Raw genomic sequence first — 6,696 nt, forward strand, 5'->3', positions numbered from 1 at the left:
ATGAAGGCATATTTGGCAGCAGAGCAGCTGCCGCCATGAGGGTCAAGGGTAGAGTTAGAAGGTTATAGCCCAGTCATAGCCTCAGGTAATAGCAGCTCACATCCCAACTATAGCAAAACATGGATCTTTGCCTGGTTGGGAAAGTGCAGAGCTGGCTACTGCCATGGTGCACCACATTTAAACACCCAGCACAGCCCATTCATGCAAAGGTTGTGATTATAGAGATGGAACTGATGATTTAGACACCTGCAAATAGCAGAGCAAAAAAACCACTACCTATCCAGCCAGTTCTGGTTGAGTTGCACTATCTCATGCCCACTATGGTCAGGGCTATCTCCAACCTCCAGTAGAATTATTCCAGCTCAGATCATATCATTAGACTTCCCCTGAAGCTGAAGTTGCCTACTCAGATAACTCCAAGGCCCTTACTAGTTTGCTCTATTGTTACTCTTACGGTGCATCTACACTGTGGAATTAATGCAGCTTGACACCACTTTACCTGCCATGGCTCAATGTTATGGAATGATAGGATTTGTAGTTTGGGGAGGCACCGGTATTCTTTGGCAGAGGAGGCTAAAAGCATCCCAGAATTCCATAGCATTGAGTCAGGACAGTTAGAGTTAAACTGAATTAATTCTACAGTGTAGATGCCTTTGCTTGCTCTGCCCCTACCCTCCTTTCTCCACTTGGAGCAACTACAAATCTAAAATGCAGAGCTTGGGTGTAAGTAGTTACAAATAATGAGCCATCTGTAGTTAGAGCAATTCAGGGAGTGCTGTGGTTTTTAACTTTTTTAAAAATGATTTTAATTGTGAATTTTTAAATGGTTTTAGTTACTTCCACTGATATAATAATAATAACAACAACAACAACAACAACAACAACAACTTTATTTGTATACCACTCTATCTCCCCGAGGGGACTCAGGACGGTTTCCAGCATAGGTAAAGCATTCAATTACCAACACAAAAATCATACATAGCCACCATTATAAAACCTAAACATAATACTATTAACGCAATCATACACATTTAAAATGTGTATGACTAAAAGAGCCAGTTCCAGTGCTATTCCATCAGAAAAAATCAAATTACCAATGACCAGATTTTCAGAGTGGGCCTAGACAGCTATGAGAGTTCTGGGCCAGGACTAGTGCCAAGAAGTAGCATAGGGCCAGGGGAGTGGGTAAAGTGCAGTGCTGGGTCCTAATTAATGGCCAGGGTAAGGCCTGGGGTTATTCATTTCCAAGGCCTACTGAACAGCTCTAAGAGGGCTGGGCCAGGGCTAGTACAACAGGGTAGCATAAGGCCGGAGAAGTGGGTAAAGTGCAGAGCAGGGTTCTAACTGATGGCCAGAATAGGGCCTAGGCTAATCATTTTTAAAGGCCTGTTGGAACCACCAGGTTTTCAGGTCCCTGCGGAAGGAGGAGAGTGATGGGGCTTGTGTTATCTCTGGGGAAGGCGCTTCAAAGGCAGAGGGCCACCACCAAGAAGGCCCTCTCCCTTGTCCTCACCAACCAGGCTTGGGATGGTGGTGGGAGCGAGAGGAAGCCCTCCCTAGTAGATCTAAGAGTCCACGCCGGTTCATAGGGGGAAATACGATTGCAGAGATAGGTGGGGCCCGAACCGTATATAGACATAATGAGCCATGACTCATTAAAAAAGACAATAATGTTTGGTAATGTGGAAGGCACTAGGAAAGAAAGTGTTTTGAATCAGTCAAGGAGATGATGGCCATGAGTTTGCAAGGCCTGAACAGGATTGTGACAACAGGGTTTCTGGAAACTCTCTCTTTTATAAGGCCACCATAACCTGAAGTCTTGTTAACAGTGATGGAGCTGTTCCTTCCTCGTCTTCTCTCTATATAAAGCAGGGCAGTGGTAATGTGGACAGAGGGTGTCAGTAGGACATGAACCTTCTCCGGGTTTCAGTTTGAACTTTAAAGGAGCTATCTGCAGGGCTAATACTCTCCCTCTCCCAAATGTCAACACCTTGGACAGCTCCTGAAAACTTCAGGGTTAAATCCAAGCAGATTGAATTCTGCATTAACATGGAAGCCAATAGTCAGCTTTAGATAAGTACACTCTTAAGAGAACTTTTAAGAAGTACTTCTCCCTGAAGGATTATTTCTTCTAGAGTGGCTTTTTTTCCATGTCAGGAGCAACTTGAGAAACTGCAAGTAACTTCTGGTGTGAGGGAATTTGCTGTCTGCAAGGACATTGCTCAGGGGACGCCCGGATGTTAGATGTTTTACCATCCTTGTGAGAGGCTTCTCTCATGTCCCTGCATGAGAAGCTGGAGCTGACAGATGGGAGCTCACCCACTCCCTGGATTCAAACTGCCAACCTTTCGGTCAGCAGTCCTGCTAGCACAAGGGTTGAACCCATTGTACTACTGAGGGTGGTGCCTAAAGTGGTTAAAACCCCCCAATAAAACAACCAGGAAAACCAATGCAACTACATATCAACACAATTAAAATGTAAGACAGGGAAATCATCGAAGTGCAGCAGAAGAACTAAAACGTATTAAACTGAAGCTGTTTATAAAAGACAATAGTTAAAGCAGGTCTCTTTTATTTTGTATTTTATTTTGAAAAGACTATGACCAAGTAACTTTTGTTGAGTTTAGAAAAGTGTTCCTTAACCTTTGTTGCAATGAGAACAATTTTGACCTGTCCTTTGTAGGCATTTTCTGAACTCTCTTTCATTATATGGGAAGGAGTCCTGAATCAGTACCAGTAAACAACACACACACATGCAGAGCATCTGCCCTGGCTGCTATCTATCTCTTGCCCACTTTTTAAAATCGTGTACCATTCATTAATCCTTGTCTTTTGTTAATCTGCCCATTATGATGCCTTGCCATCAGGAATTAAAATTGCCAGGTAGAAGGACTATTGCTGCTGCACTACAGGATAGGCAGTGAATTTATTTACTCGAGTCCACTGGAGACTTGAGTCAGAATTCTTCAGATCCACCCAAGATAGGAGTCAGTTTTTAAAACCCTACTTATTAAAGATAAGAAAAGACACAGATTGACATACCAGAAAATAAACATGATCCACACTGCCTTGCTAACCAGTGTCCTAAACAAGCTCTTTAAGGAAAGTTACTAGCTTCTTGATCTTCACTACCAAAAAGACATTAAATCCCAGAGGATAATAATCGTACACGAAAGATAAAGAAAACTTTTTTTTTCATGCAGTCCCTAGTGAAGCATATGAGCCCTCTATCAGTTAGGCAGCCAAGCACATGATAACAGAAAGTTTGAAAGGAAAACAAGCTTCACCTGTGTCTTCAAAGCCTAGTTAGCTTTACTCTGTCCTCTATGTTTTCCCCAAGTTCAAAGTTCCGTTCGGTAGCCAAAAGTATGTAAAGGTAGTTCATAGCTTAGTGATAGAGCATGTGCTTAGCATACAGAGAGTCTCAAAAATAATTATTCTGTCTAGCAAGTGAAAGGATGGCAAAGTTTACAGACAAGCAAGACTAGACATTTAACTAAAGATAGAACTTCAAGTTACTTCTACAGGTTTGTGTTCTCAAATCATTTGTTGCAAGAAAAATCAGTAGGCAAAAGGGATGCTCAGCAGACATATAAGGGAGCCCCTGGTGGCGCAATGGATTTAACCCTTGTGCCGGCAGGACTGGTGCCCATGCCTGCGTTAAACTCTGGTGCCCAGAACTAGACACACTTCTCCTCCAAGTGGAGTGTGACCAAAGTGTTACTTCCCTTGATCTATGCATTTCCTATTGATGTAGCCTAAAATCACATTATCTTTTTAAGCTGCTGCATCACACCAGATGTTGTTGGATTGCAATTCCCAACATTCCTCATCACCTGCTATACTGACTAGGGTTGCTGACAGCTGCAGTCCAGCACTGTTGCAAGAACCACATGATGGCCACCCCTGATCTACATCATTCTCATTCAATGGAAACTCTCTAATGTACTTCCAAGTATTACTTTTGCTCCATTCCATTTATGTGTATACCCATTGAACAGCAGATTCATGGAGTCACAGCAGGAGAAGGACAGGGGGGACATGCGTACCCTGGATGCACATCTGTCCACCTCTCAAACCTTCATGTGGATTCGACTCATGAAATCTCAAAGTTGAGCAATGCTGATGCCAAACCCATTGAATTCTCAGGAAAAACCACAGGTATCAAAAGCTGTTTATTGAGAAACAGAAGACTACAGACACACAAGTCAGCAAACAGAAAAATAAACAGAAAATGTGTATTCATTTCTACCAGCTCTGTTGACTGTGTTACTTAAAATAATGTATCACATGAACGTCCATTGATTAATCTGTAAATTAAAATATTTTTTACATATTCATTATTGCCCATCTTCCTTAGTAATTGGGGTGACTGATATGATTCTTCTCCAGCTTCATCCTCACTCCAACTTTCCACATTCAATTAGACTGATTTGTGCAAGTAGTTCAAGGTAAACTAGGCTCTTCTTTGACTATCAGTCTAAATCAGTGGTTCTAAACTTCTAAATGCCTCGACCCCTTAATATAGTTTCTCAAGTTGTGGTGACCCCTAACCATAAAATTATTTTTATTGGTTCTTCATAACTAATTTTGCTACTATCACACATCATAATGTAAACACCTGATATTCAGAATGTATTTTCATTCACTAAATGAAATTTGGCACAAAAACCAAATACGTCCAAATTTGAGTACTAGTAGGGTTGGGGGGGTTTATTTTGTCATTTGAGAGTTGTAGTTGCTGGTATTTATAGTTCACCTACAATCAAAGAGTATTCTGAACTCCACCAATAATGGAAATGAACCAAACTTGGTGCACCAAACTCCCATGACTAACAAAAAACATTGGAAGGGTTTGGTGGGCATTGACCTTGAGTTTTGGAGTTGTAGTTCACCTACATCCAGAAATGTGGACTCAAACAATGATGAATCTGGACCAAACTTGGCACAAATACTCAATATGCCCAAATGTGAACACTGGTGGAGTTTGGGGAAAATAGACCTTGACATTTGGGAGTCGTGGTTGCTGGGATTTATAGTTCACCCACAATCAAAGAGCATTCTGAATCCCACCAACTATAGAATTGGGCCAAACTTCTTATAGAGAACCCCCCATGACCAACAGAAAATATTGTGTTTTATGATGGTCTTTTGTGACCCCTCTGACAACCCCTCACGACCCCCCAGGGGTCCCACCCCCAGGTTGAGAAACGCTGGTCTAAATGGATAGCAGTTGCAATTGTTTTGACCAGTCATATATTGCTTAGTAGCCATAGGAAACATGGATTTCCACAAGGTAAGTGAATGGCCTGGTGAAGAAGGAAGATTTTTCCCAGGCCGGTGATTTTTATAAGCTTATTTACAAGGCTGAGTTTTTCCTTCGAAATCAAAAGGCAGCTTCTCATCCCTAATGATCAAAAATCTGGGTTTTCACATTTGTCCAGTTTTACCAAGAGGCTCATCTTTAATCTTTCTTTAAAATGTGAACAGACAAGAAGGCTGCAAAAGACTAAAGCCATGTATATCCTGATTGTAACTTTCCACAGGTCTTTTCAACCAATAACCTCTGTATTTAGCTTGAACAATGGAAGTAGACAAGAAGGCTTAAATTCCTTGAAATATTTATTGTCTACAGTACCACATGAAAGGCAAGCATTGATTTGGACGGGGGGGGAAGGGTACACCTGAAAATGCATTTTGAATAGCCCTTTGCTTCTGCAGGAACCAGCTCATCAAATCTGCCAAACTTTCCCCTTACCAGGTTATAGTCATGTGCCATTATGGCAGCTCCAGCTTATATTGTCTTATGATTGACAGGCCTCCAAAAAGTCCTATTATTAATCACACTGTTCAGACATTGAAAAATTCAAAGTTTACTAAGGTAATTCAATAAGGCGACTTTTCTTTTTCACACTACATTCAACATTGCTTGATTGTAGTTTCTTTTCCAGTAAGTCCTTTCCCCCATAATATGCACTAAGTACAGTAGTCTCAATTTAGTTATGTTAGCTTCTGGTGAGATTTTAGACTTGATTTGCTTTAGCATACTGTCATGACTGTTATTTAAAATTCTGGGATGTGAGCTTATGTCCCTTAACATTGTCTGTTAACATACGGTAACTTTCTTAGGCAGGGAACACTCAGAGGTGGCCCGCCATTGCCCTCCTCCAAAATGTAGCCTGCAGCACTGATATGTGTTGACAGTCTCTCCTCCAGGTACTAACCAGGTGTGATCCTGCTTAGCTTCCAAGATCAAACTGGGTCTGGTACTTTTTAGGGTATTTAGACCCTTAATTTTGAGTCACAGGACCTAAAAGGTTTCCATTGCTACTCACAAGAGACATGCACACAGTTGTTGATATTGCTAACTAACTACCATCAAGTCCATTTCAACAGCTATCTTGTGAACTCAAGGCATCCCTGGCTTTCTTGATGCAGTCTAACCATCTGCAATCATGGCTTTTTCTCAGGATAGGTCCAAAACACAACAGGCTTGGGTTTGCTGTGAGTTTTTTGGGCTCTATGGCCATGTTCCAGTGGCCATAGAGCCCAAAAAACTCACAGCAACTCACTGATTTCCGCTATGAAAGCCTTCAACAACACAACTGTCTCATTTTGGTAATCTTAGCTTCTAGAGAGAATTCAGGCTTGATTTGCTCTAGGGCCCATTTATTCCTCTTTTTAGCGGTCTGTGGT

Source organism: Anolis sagrei, chromosome 1, assembly GCF_037176765.1.
Source record: "Anolis sagrei isolate rAnoSag1 chromosome 1, rAnoSag1.mat, whole genome shotgun sequence".
Classification (NCBI taxonomy): Eukaryota; Metazoa; Chordata; class Lepidosauria; order Squamata; family Dactyloidae; genus Anolis; species Anolis sagrei.